The sequence below is a fragment of the Papilio xuthus genome, unplaced genomic scaffold, assembly GCF_000836235.2.
Source record: "Papilio xuthus unplaced genomic scaffold, Pxut_1.1 DF824888.1, whole genome shotgun sequence".
In the NCBI taxonomy this organism is placed as follows: Eukaryota; Metazoa; Arthropoda; class Insecta; order Lepidoptera; family Papilionidae; genus Papilio; species Papilio xuthus.
In genome coordinates, this window is record NW_013533761.1 from 1311761 (window position 1) to 1325324 (window position 13564).

Here is a 13564-nt window from a genome sequence, read left to right on the forward strand (position 1 = left end):
TTTTATATTTACTTATTATTCGTAAAATCACTAGTGTGAATATTCCCATTCTTATTTCAATATTCGTAGGAAACACAAACATAATTCTTTTCATTAGCACCCATTTTCATTATGCAATTATTTTTAACTACCGGGGTTTAGATATATGCCACTTGCGCAGAACACATTCGACTGACGCTTAGAAAAGATTGACTAAAGTTAATTATGCCTTTGTAGTTGCAATCAAGCTTTGAAAGTTGTAGGAATAAATATTAACTTTAGAAGAAAGAGGTTTTTATTAATCTATCGTTATCATATTATGTACTCCAAAATTAGTTTAACTTTGACGTAAACAGTAATCAGATACGCAACATATTTATAAAACATTAATACTAGCTATAGCCCGCGACTCGGTCCGCGTGGAATTAAAAAAGCCTGGGTGTTCCTTCAAACTATGTTCTACATCCATGCCAAATTTCAGCGAAATCCATACAGCCGTTCTGGCGATACCTTTAAATAAATATCCATCCAAACATTCGCATTTATAATATTAGTAACATTATAGGTTATGTTATAAAATTAATTCACGTAGATAAGAAATGTAAGAGTCCTTAAAATTTTAATCTATTCCGTAGCAAAAACAAACATAATTAACCTAATTACGAACACAATGCAATTTTATAATTGGCCAATTAAGAAAACGCGACCCTATTTTATAATGAGTTGTTTTCAGAAAATGCCTAATTATATCATATTTATAATTTTACTTATGTCTTTCATATAGTCGTCAGTCTATAGTCAAAGCTAAGTAACTTATGCAAGTTAGTTGTGTTCAATAAATCTAACGACGCATTATTCAATAGGATGTATCAATAACTAGCGGTCGCCCGTGACTCCCTCCGAGCGAACATTAAAAAAAAATAGCAGCTTATATGTTCTTTAAGACTATGTTCTATAGTTCAGCCGTTCTGGAGATACATTCAAACAAACAACTATCCAACCATGAAAACAGTTATATTTATAAGTATTCGTTTATTTGTCATATTTTTAATATAGTACATTTCATATCCAAAATATAAAAATATACAAAACATATTATATTAAAAATAGAACACCACCGGCTGCGGAATCCCATGACTCAAACAACCAGTGGTCAGGGCTTCAGAGACAGGAACCTTCTCACGATGCGCGCGGTTTCTAGGATAACTGCCTTTTGTATATTCCCTTTAATCCAACTGTTAAGTTTCAGTTAAGTTAACTGTTTAGTAAGAGTTATTTGGTTGTGTGTTTGTATAAACATTTTCTAAAAATCTTTCTCAAATTGACCCATCAAACGAAAAAAAATTGATATAATAAGAAATCTTATAACAGATATAACTATTTTCCTCGCATCGAAATACAAAATAACAGTTCTCCTTTAATTTGAATAGACAAGATACTTGCATTATGTTAATAATATACGTATGTTCCTAATACAAATTCCATACGTTGTTACTCAGCATCCCTCGAGCATTGAAAATAACATTCCCAATTCCCCTCTGTATACCTTTTGCAAGTGAATACAAACAACGCAGACGAGACGGCAGCGTTGCCATCTATTTCTTTGTTTTATTAAAAAACAAATTGAATTATATGTAGCAGCGAACTTATATAAGTTGAATGAAAACGCAACTTTTGAATTCCTATTTATTTTTATGTTTTTAATAGATGTTTTCCGCGACACCGTTCGCGCGGAATTAAAAAACCTTAATTTGTACCCTATGTGGTCTTTCCGACTGTGTGACTACATCTCTGCCAAATGTTATCAAGATCTACGATACGTTGTTACAAAAATCCATTCAAACTTACGCATTTATAATATTAGTAGGATTTTACTATACTTATGTATATTTACCCATAATACCATCACGGCTATTACCAGGTTAACTTATCTGAGAGGCTAATTGACTTTTTTGTCCTTACTGAAGTTAATTTTAAAGTTTCAACTTAAACCATATAAGTGATCAGCTTTTGAAGTGTTGCTAAGTTTCGTTAAAATTTAAGTATATCAAAAATGTTAGTAATTACAATAATACCTTACTTTTTATTATAAAAGTCAAAATTTGGATAAGCATTTAACTACAAAACGGCTGAACAGATTTAGATGACATTTGAAATAAGAATAGATTGAAATTGGAATAGAGCATAGGTAGTCTAAGAAGGGATAGCTAATAATAATTATTATACAAACATTACATTAAGTTATTTAAAGTGTTTGCGGCAAAGAGAGTCGAAATGCATACACAAATTGGATATATTTAGCTTTATATTTAGCTCCGTGCAGTAAGAGCACTTAGTTACGGCAAATGAAAGTAAAAAGACGCAAGGAAAGTTCGTTACGCTGAAATTGCTACAAATTACGTATTCACGAGAGTCAAGCTAACATTAACACGAGTAAGATCATGAACAGGTTTAGTATATAGCCATTAAAATGAACTGATTACGTCACTTTAGTTTGTTTATTTAATTATTATGCAATTGTGTTCTGAAAAAAAAAATCACACGTCGTTGGTGACAGATTAATTTAAGGGGAGGTTTTGTCTAACGACTCAAGTCGTTTTTCTTATCTTATGGTATTAAAACTTTGCAGAATAATACAAATTCTTTAAATATCAACTTAATGGCTTCTAGTATATAAAAGCATACAAACCAACATTAGCTTCAATTTAAAATAAATGTTTCGTAGTTACTTGATGCTTAACAATCTTCCCGTAAAATACAAAATCTAGTTCAAGAGGCCATCACGCAGCCCGAATAGTAAAAGCTTTGTTAAAACGGAAACAAAATGGAAATCATGAAATAGCAAGGGAAAATACAATGGAGAGCAAACAAGTAGTTGGTTGAAGCTCTAATCTAACCTACAGGCTTGTTCTAAATTTGAAAATAGCACTGAACATAAATGAAAAAGACGAAAGTCACTATAGTCGAATTCAATGAAAATGAGGAATTTGTACATATCACTGGTTGAGAAGTATCATTTATTGTGTTTTCTTACTTTTTATAATACTAATATTATCAATGTGGTTGTTTAGATGATGTTTGTTGAAAGGTATCTCCAAAACTGCTCAATCTCGATAAAATTTGGCATACATATGGAACATAGTCTGGAAGAAACATAGGCTACTTATTAAGTTTTTTTTTAATTCCGCGTGTTCAGAGTCGCGGGCGATGGCTAGTACAACATACATGTGTATCATATGAACAAAGTTATGTAGGGAGGGGGAGGGAGTGTACGAGATGAGAGGAGCGGACGTGTCGCGTCCCGACACTCCGCCTGCTTTGTCTATACTCATTTAATTTCCTTTCCTCATGTCAGTGTAGAGAACTAACTCTATTACAACTTATAATAAAACTAGCTGTCGCCCACGACTCCGAACACGCGGAATAAAAAAAAACTTAATAAGTAGCCTATGTTTCTTCCAGACTATGTGAATTTGCGCTTATTTCCATCAAGTTTCGTTGAACCTTACCGGAGTAACCTTCTATCAAAAATGCAGCCATCCATCTAAACAGTCGCATTTATATTATTAGTATGAGTAAGACTATATGTTTTTTTTATTTAAAAAGTTACTATTTTACTACGTACAATCCTGAATTTGTGCTTTAAGAATGAAGCAAATTTATTTTACTATCAAAATCATAGAGAATACAGTAGTAATAAGTTAGTATGCATCTTTTACAATGGTCGTTTTCGCGAAACACCTGAATAGCGAGTGGACAAGTCGGGCACTGGGCAGTGGGCACTCAGACCGACCTCGGGGGCTGCAAATGAGGACACAGACTCTCCAGTTGAACGAGATAGGTCAATCTTTAACACGCATTGTCTATTATAATATACTCCAGTTAATATTGTAAGCGTCCGTTTGTAACTAAAGCAATTTAACTAAATGCAACGAATATTTTTTATAACCTAATAATATGTTACAAGCAAAATGGCCAAAATTATTTTATATTCTGAAACTTAAGTTACTTAAGTTAGTTTATTTATTTATTTAATGGTAGTCAATAACTTCAAAGGTTAAGAACGTAAGTGAAGCAAAGAGCAAAGACTTGACCTAACACAGAGTTATCGAGTTGCTACGTCCTTTGTAACAAGAGCTGTAAGAACGTACCATTGAACCGTGCCTTATTTCACCGGCATTTTACTTCAAAATGCTTCTTTATATAAAATGTGTCTTACACAAGTACGATCATAGTGTTATTGAAAAAGAAATAAATGCCTATCTTTATAACAATAAACTGACGGCAAAAATAAATATGTTATTTGATAAGTTAATACGTACGAATAAGATTAATCTATATGTACTAATATTATAATATAAAGCGAAAGAGTTTGTTTGTTTAAACGCACTAATCTCAGGAACTACTGGTCCGATTTGAAAAATACTTTTTTTGTTGGTTAGTCCATTTGTAGAGGGAGACTTTAGGCTATAGAACATTACGCTGCGACCAATTGTTTTTTTTAATTCCGCCCGGACGGAGTCGCAGGCGACAGCTAGTTATAGTAATAAAATATTGTTGCTAAATAGTACTATTATAGTCTTTGTTAAAACGGAGAAGAACTACAGTATGTAACATTTTGTAACGTCATAAGTACAATGAACTCGTCAAGTAATCAGGACATCTGTTAAAAAGATAAACATGAATGTATCTTGTTTCAGATTCTCTAATTATAGATTGCCGCAGTATGTTTACATTTGTGTATTTTATATTAATAAAACATTGCTATCGTTTTCTTTTTGTAAGAATGATTGAACTGTTATAAAGAGAATATGCCACTAAGGTCTTAAGAAGTCCTTTAGTGTGCAAATGTATGAAAATTTTAGATAAAGGGATTCTCTAACTGACCATTTAACCACTCTAAGCACGGCAGTTTTCCAAGTTTCCATTATTGTAAAGAATGCAAACTGCCGTGCAATTTAATTCAACAACCATAAGTAAAAGTTCCGTCAAAATAGGTCCAGCTGTGTCAGAACAAACGCGGATTTGCGGATAGACAAAGACGGACAGTCAAAATTAAAAAAAATATAGTCTCCCCTTAAGTAAATCAAATAACATCATCACTTAACATCAGGTGGAATCGTGGTCAAGCGCTGGCTTATACATTGCATAAAAAATAACATGATACGCACGAAATAAATTATGATAGAGAAAAACGCATGAATCTCCCTTGCTGAATACCTAATGGAAAAATATGGCGCTTTGAATTGTTGTTTATTCGAAATGGGGAAGTTTATATCGCCCTGGCGCCTCGACGCGTGAACATCAATGAACAGACAAAAATTACACATCCTAGAGCTTAACGCAAACAATGACAAACATTTCACACACAATATAATTAAAAATTCCTTGTCGTACACGTATCAATAGTAAGCTTAGTTATTTTTTATAATTATTTAACAATAAGACTGTATATTTTTTCATATTATTATCAGTCACGGATATCCACGGCTTCATATAAATAGAGTCGTTCAGAAGTACAAAAGAAGAAATTAAAACAAAAATAGTATTTCAGATTTTTTTTCCAGAAAAAACACGAAATATTTCCCTGATTCGAGAGAAATGTATTTCCACAATCATTATCCATACTTCGTTTTTTTTCTGTCCTTAATTTGTAGGTCTTTCTTATGGTGTTTCTAATTTAAAATGAGTAGTATCCGAGAATTAGATTATGCAATATATTTAGGTCGTCATCCTCTTTAAAAATGTACCCGGGATACCATTCATTCATATTACGCATCAGATTAGAGCGGCTGTGTCTAGAGGTACACGACCAATTGCGCGGAGGAAGGGGACAATTTAACGTGACCTCAAATCACTCAGTGCAATGGGGAAGGTTCTACGATATCCCACCTCGTACGCTATTTATGCAACGCAGCTAACGCGTATTACGCAAGCGAATATTATAGGAAATGAGGAACGATCAAGTCATTTGGATGAAAGTTGTTACTCAAGAATATAACATTACTAGCTGTCGCCTGCGACACCGTCTGCGCGGAATTAAAAAACTTAACGATTAGCCTATGTGTTAACCCAGACTATGTTCTACATCTGTGCCATATTTCATCAAGATCCGTTAAGCCGTTCCGAAGATACCTTCAAACAAACATCGATTCATCTATTTAAACATTCGCATTAATAATCTTAGTAAGATAAGTCAGTGTTAATGTCAGTTTCTACTGCAGTTTACGTACGATTTAGTATAATGTCACATACTTTAGTATTTAGATTGACATAGTTTGAATCATGTAAACACAAAGGCGTTGAAGGTAATATGAACAATGTTTGGAAATCATTCGCCTTATTTAGTAAAAGATAAGGCTGTCTTAGTGTACAAACTTTTAAGCAAATAATGATCTCACGTTTAGAATTTCCTACTAATATTATATTTATAAAATAGAATAAGTTTAATTAAGAAGTTTAGAAAGGTAGAAAAAATATATGCTTAAAATAACTGTAGCACCAAACCTTGGGTAAAGTCTTTAGTATAATAACTTTTATTAATAAATTATTTTGCTGTTCTTATTCAAATTATAGACAGACTATCTTACTAATATTATAAATGCGAATGAGTGGATAGGTGGATGGATGTTTGTTTGAAGATATCTCCAGAACGAATGAACGGAATTTCGATGAAATTTGGCACACATATAGAACATAGGCTAGAAGAACACATAGGCTAGAAGAACACATAGACTAGAAATTGAACTTTTTTATATCCGCGCGGACGGATTCGCAGGCGACACATAGTTGCTAATAGGTTTATTTTCTTTCAAGCTTTCAAAACCAAAGTTGACAAACTTAATGCAAACAATACAAAGTGACATAGATATGCCATTATTAAAGAAAATATTGCGGATATATAGGAACGTGACAATGACAGGACTCTCCCCTGGAAATGACAGAGGCCCCCGGGGACATTGCAACATACCTTCATTACTGTCAAAGCCCAACGGGAAGCGGGCTGAGTGAATTTGACATGCCACGTGACTACAGCCTGTTGTAATTTGATCCAGGGAATAATAAAATTGTTTATTTATTTGCCTCGGATATTCCGAGACAAAATGTTCAATTTTCTTGGTATCTTATATTGTATCATCATCATTATCATCATCATCATCAGCTCACTATACGTCCCCACCGAGGTGCTCGGAGCCTACCCTAAGTTAAGGGTGATTAGGCCATAGTCAACCACGCAGGCCAAGTGCGGGTTGGTTGACTTCACACATATCTTTGAATTACTTCTCAGATATATGCAGGTTGCATCACGATGTATTCCTTCACCGTAAGAACGTCGGATAAATGTACATATGTAAATCGGAAATCGAAAAACACATTGGTACATGGCGGGATTCGAAGCCAGGACCTGCAGATTGCAAGTCAAGTGCTTGACCACTGAGCCACCGACGCTCCATATATCGCTTATATTGTATCGTATAATTGTAAAATACATACATAAATAAAGAGTTAATTTTAGTAGTAAAAAATGCCAGTTAAATAAAGCGCATCCCAAGTAATCCAATTTAATTTTTAAATCCGTTAAATATACTTCTAATTATTTCCCACTTTAAATCTAGGTTGTGGTAAGTAAATGTATTTATACAAATGAAATAGTAATAAGAATACCGTGAAAAAGTTTTTTTGCTATAATATATTTACGGTGTAGCAGATTCTATTACTATTACAATGAATGATCACAGACGAAACAAAAGCGCCAGAGTAATTGTAATTAAGTTGTCGATTACAAATAAGAAAACTGGTTTGTTTACCTTCTTTTCGGAAGACGTAAGTATTAATTTCATTCTTCTTATGACCATATCCCTTCATACTCTTTTTTAAAGCTATTCTTCTCTCACGTTAATATTAAAATCCTAACTGTATGACATTTAAGCATAGTAAAAAGTAAAGTCATTTAAAAAGTGTTAATTAAAAATGCGTCAAAGAACTACTAGACCTACTTCCCTCTTGATTACCTCTTGCTGTAAACGCAACACTCTAGGGTTGGAAATTTAATATCTTATGCTATAGCAAAATACACCTTGTCACTACAAAATACAGTCTATTTTGGTATCAGCAACGTGAGATGTGAGCACTGGAAATCAAGATATACGTATAGATTTTGATTTCACGCTCCTGATTATTTCGCGACGGATGAGTTTCGGAAAATCAACATTTGATGTGCATACACGACTTCGTTTAATTTAGTACTTGATATACTCAACTGTGTTTAAATGGCGTTATTTTATTATTTCTATAATGTTTTTTTACAAATACCAATCTTGAATATTTAATTGGTAGTTTTGTTAAATATTGTTCACTTTTCCTTCCCATCCTTCTCTATATAGAATAGATGGGAAGGGGATTAGATGAAGGAAAGGGACGTATAAGAAGGGGAAATATTCTCTTTTTGTGCGTCTCCGCCTACATCGATTAAAGTTAGGAAACACATTTTGGAATGCGGATATCTATGGGCATTGGTCGTTTCGACATTTTTTTGTCTATTTTTATTACATTTATTTTGCAAATGAAGCAAGTTATAAGTAATTCCAAATAGCAATTGAATCGGTTAACTAAAATCATGTTTTTAACTTGGATAGTTATTCCTAATATTACGTCGCCGTGCAATATAATTTTAAACTAAGAAAAGTAATTTCTGCTATTGAAAGTAACCTATTTATCCAAGAGTCTAGTATTAAATTTGAAGTAGGGCTCCCGTGAATTATCACGGGAGCCCTACTTTCGTACAAAGCGAGGGAAAATAACAAAAGAGGTAATATAGAATGAATAAACCCAGTAATGGAAGCAGAGTTCTCAAAGACTTATGAACGGTAAGTTTTTGTGGTTGCTTTTAGGAGACTAAATAAGAAATCAGGTCGGGGATTTTGTTAATGTTCTTGTAGAAATTGTATTTAAGATTTTTATAATTTTGGTACTATCAAAGTATTCGCCAAAGTCCGGTTACCTAATTAGGCCAAAAATATAAATATAGGTTCATATTATTATTAAGATTAATCTCGGAAACAAATTATTTGAACTATATCCGTTGCTTTTTTGTGCGGAATCGTTTACTTTAAAAAGGATTTGTTTGGAACAAATATTTTTAGAAGGTAAACCTTTCCGGTCCAACATTACAGTAAAATTACGTGAAAGCTTTTGCCGTTTTCTTTTGTGTTTCTTTTTATCTAACTTCTAAGGAGTTTTAAAAGGAATAAAATACCGTAAATGAAGAATAACATACAAACTAAGTTCTAAGTTTGTACCAAAAGGTCAAAGCTCTGGCAAATACATTTAAATTAAATCGATAATTTTCATGACGCTTCCGTAGTCCGTTTACACACCTAACATGAATGTGTCCATTTGTTAATATAATTATGTCTAAATGTAATTAGAACATAAGCATTAAAATGCCCAAGAGACATTCGTAGTATATTTGAGTAAAAAAATAATGAGGCTATGAAATTTACCCAATTAAAAAAAATGTGATAACTTTAATTTTATGGTTGTATTTTGTAGAATAATATATTAAATGCTAGTAACAGCTTATACAGGTAATATGGCTTAAAATAGAACTTTAAAAAAAGTTTATAAACCTTCAAGCGTTGCAGTTTTTTGCAACACGCTATGTAAAATGCTGTGCTATCTAGGTACACATTTAGGTGTACCTTTAGAAAACATAACTTTTGTATTATTTTTCCAAAAAAAAGTAAGAAAATCCTTCACATATTACTTTTTTCAACTCTGATTACTCTACTGTTCTTACAAGAAACCAATACCAAGAAAAATACCTCTTAATACTTTTTTTAAATTTAGAATTCCACCAATTACCGGCAAAGACGCGTGTCATCTGTCAGCTATGACGTTGACAAATCATCCTCATGTCAGCTCCACGAAAAGGATGCTATCAGCTTATTATCCGCTCCCAGACGATTTACCGATGACTCCCCCTCCCACATACTGCGACTCAAAGTCGATTCTTTAGTACCGTCATTTAGTACGACGTACGACCATCGGCAAAGCTTCAGCGGACGAGTAATAGCATTACCCGTGGGTTTCTGAGACAAAAATCTCAGTTTAAAAGATATTTTTATCTCTGTTGTTTTTAAAGAAAGACAGGGACGACGATATAGTTTATACAAAGATTTTGGTCTCAGAAACTAACTGTAAGTAGACTATATCTTTATATTTCATCCTTGTGAAATATATTTTATTTATATTTCGTTTTACTAAATAACAAAATATACTCATAATAGTTAAAAAAATCTATGAATATCTAGTTAGGAAATCTACAAAATTTTAATTGTAAATCTTGATCGCGGGAAAAACGTAATTTTTGGATAGATAACAAATCTTTCCAATATATTTCTAATAAAACGTTTATAGATACATCAGACATATTTAATTTTCATTTGATCCCAAACTGTCACTTCCAGTTGTCGCAAATAAATGTTATCAAAGCATAACAATTTGCTGTAATTTGCTTACACTCGTGTCGCGTTACACAATTTAAATAATCATATTATTAGACTAAACAATGGGTAATCAAATGATTGTATGTTATATCGCAATTGTCCTATATTCGATGTTAACATATTAACTTAAACTAATACTGTTGCTGCCCGAATTAATGTTCACATTTTTCAGTACTTTTTTTATAACAGAAGGGGGCAAACGAGCAGCGGGAACACCGAAGTGTTCAACGACGCCCATGGACATGAGCAATACCAGAGGAACCGCAGATGCGTTGCCGGCCTTTGAGATAGTGATAAGCTCGCTTCTTGAAGGACCCTAAGTCGTAGCGATTTGGAAATACCGCCGAGGAAAGTTACTTGTACCTTCGAAATCAAATGAAAAATCCGCGCCTGGCAATATTATAAAATACTGTAATGTAAATAAGGAGGTTAATTATATTAGCAAACAAGCAAAGTTTTGTTAACTTCGGTTTTATCAATCTAAAATTATACTAAATATAATTTTGCATTTTAGCCCATTTACTTTTAGATATTATTAGTTAGAATCCTTTGGCGCGAATGGTGCGCTTTCATTAAAATCAAATGTCAGAATGATTAGTGAGGGGACATAAACGTCGACATTTAGTAGGGCTAGTGTTGTGCCAGTACACCGGCACAATGTCGGATTTTCTTCCTAACAATACATAGGACCCATCGATTTAATAAGTTAATTTTTCTGCCATTAAGTATACAAGTTCGTAAAAAGTAAAAGAACATTAAAATGTTTTTCAGTTCTGTAGCAACAGGCTGGTGTCGAGCAAAGCCAATCTATCACCGAGTGTACTCAGACTTGGACTCTATCCAAGATAATTAAACAGGTGTCTCCAATGCGATGCCAGTTGTTTCCTCACAAATCTTACACCGGATTCGAATACTAATACCAACGGAATAACAACCATCTACATTCACTTGCACTATTGCAAAACTGCATAAAGATGCGCGTGCGTCGCGAAAGTGCAACGCTTTGTGCATTTCTTTCTTACATCTAGATCTTAATGTACTTTAGAATATATTTTTATTCTTTCCTTATAATATCGTATGAAAATTAAAAGAAACCGCGATTCAGTCAACGCTACTATAGTTAAATTTGAGAGAATATAAAGCGTAAGGTAAAAAGCGGAAGTCTTTTATGTTGGGTTTTCATTGCCAAAACTCTTACAAAAACATATATCGTCATGTCCAATTATTTTTACAACACCAACAACAAAATATTTTGTAATTTTTTTTTGTTGCGTGGAAATGTTCTATTACACTGTTAGAGTTTATTCGATAGTGTTTGGTATTTTACATTTCGATTAAACCGGAAGGATGAATTGCCAAACACCTAATTTATCACTTTATACCATGTGGTTACGCGTAAAACTGTGTTGTAAATAAGTTATAATACATATACCTGCGTTTCTATTGCTAAAATATAGTAATTTTATTGAGAGAAGAATATGAATATGAAAGAGCATAGGCTACTAATTAATTTTTTTTATTCCGCGCGGACGAAGTTGCGGGCGACAGCTAGTAAATAATAAATTGAATTGTACAAATGTCGGTCTAGTTATCAATATACAATTTAAATATTATATTTTTATTAATTATATATTATACTGTATCATATAAAACACGGTTATTTAATTTATTAAATTAAAGATCAATTGGCGTATCAAATTCAATAATATAAATAAACATATATTAAGTAAAATATATGTTATTTACAACAACGACTATTATAACATAATCTCAATCGCATTTTACAATAATATACGCGGAGTCCTTTGTTTTCTAAAGACAGCATAAGTTAATATATACCTACCTAGTTAATTAAATTAAGGTGACAAATGTTACCTGTGTTTAAAAAAAGAATATTAAATTTGAATCTTGGTATATTATATATCATTGTCTTGTACCTAAAACAAGTTAACAATCATTTCCGTGTACCCTCAAATTGAGAGGAAAACTTCTACTTACTGGTCGAAGAAAATTTGATATCAATTTAAGATCTGCATTACAAAGAAGTAAAATAAATTAAGATGCATCGGTTTAATCGAATATGTTCTGTCAATTAGTGGCCCCAAAAATTCTACAACTGGATTACAAATCGCGGCGCAAGGCACGTAGGTACGTAGAGATGGCGGGGAAGCTGCGCCGTGCAGCCTCCGCTACGGGCGTAGTATATGCGTCCCGCCCTACCCGCTTCCTGCCTCCATTTCAGGACCCGAGATAACAACGCCGCGGAACTACTTTATCTATGAAACGACCACTTTAATTTATAAAAATAAACAGAACGTGCACTTTTTAATTTAATATAAAAACAAATACGAACGTACAGGAGGTAAAAGGAGTCGAAGATGATCAAGGAGGTTTCACTCGGTACGTGTATATGCGACAGCGCGCTCCGCGGGATACTGGCGACGAGCAGCCTCCGCGGCGCGAGGGGCGTGCGGGGGGCGCGGGGCTGCGCGGGCTCCCGCCATTAAGGTCCCGAGCTACGCCGCTCCGATCTCGCAAAGGGGCCGCCCGGCTCTGAGGAAAAGCATCAGGCTTTTTTGATTTTTGTCCCTATTCAGAGTTTTCTTAGAACGGAAACTACATAGCTTGTATTCAACAAACGTTTATCCGACTTCAAGAAATATACCTTGCTACCTCATAAAGTTTTATGTTCAAAGCAAGTACGGTAACAAAATTATTTTAATTTCATTACTTCAATCTCATTTGAAGCGTACTCGCAAAGGTGGAGGGTGCTCCCTTAACAATGGAGAGTGTGCTTTAACTCATTAAATTTGCTTGACAAACAATGTTCCTTATAATACGAAAATATGAGTGGCAATTATTGTTTGTTACGACAGCGGTTATTGGATCTACCTTTAAATTTCCACGTTCCCGGATCGAATACCAAGCGATAAATAAGTCGAATCAGTATTAACAAAGATCAATTCAAAATATTGTTGTTAAGACGAATAAAACTTAATAAATTATGAGTTAGTTGTCTATTAAAGACATAGGATGTAATAGAGTATCGCCTCCCAGATGTTATATTTACTTTCACT

The 13564-nt window shown here is 33.4% G+C and overlaps 1 protein-coding gene across 2 annotated transcripts in view; it reads right to left on the reverse strand.

Moving 5' to 3' along the window:
• The window catches only part of nemy (cytochrome b561 family member no extended memory), a 53343-nt gene extending 40422 nt beyond the window's left edge, over positions 1-12921 (reverse strand). The window contains exon 1 of one of the 2 annotated variants that reach the window (XM_013325197.1): positions 12845-12919. The gene's annotated coding sequence lies outside the window, so the exon portion shown is untranslated. Of the gene's footprint in view, positions 1-12844 lie in introns of both variants that reach the window. The other variant, XM_013325196.1, reaches the window with a different exon arrangement.
• Positions 12922-13564: the final 643 nt, after the last annotated feature.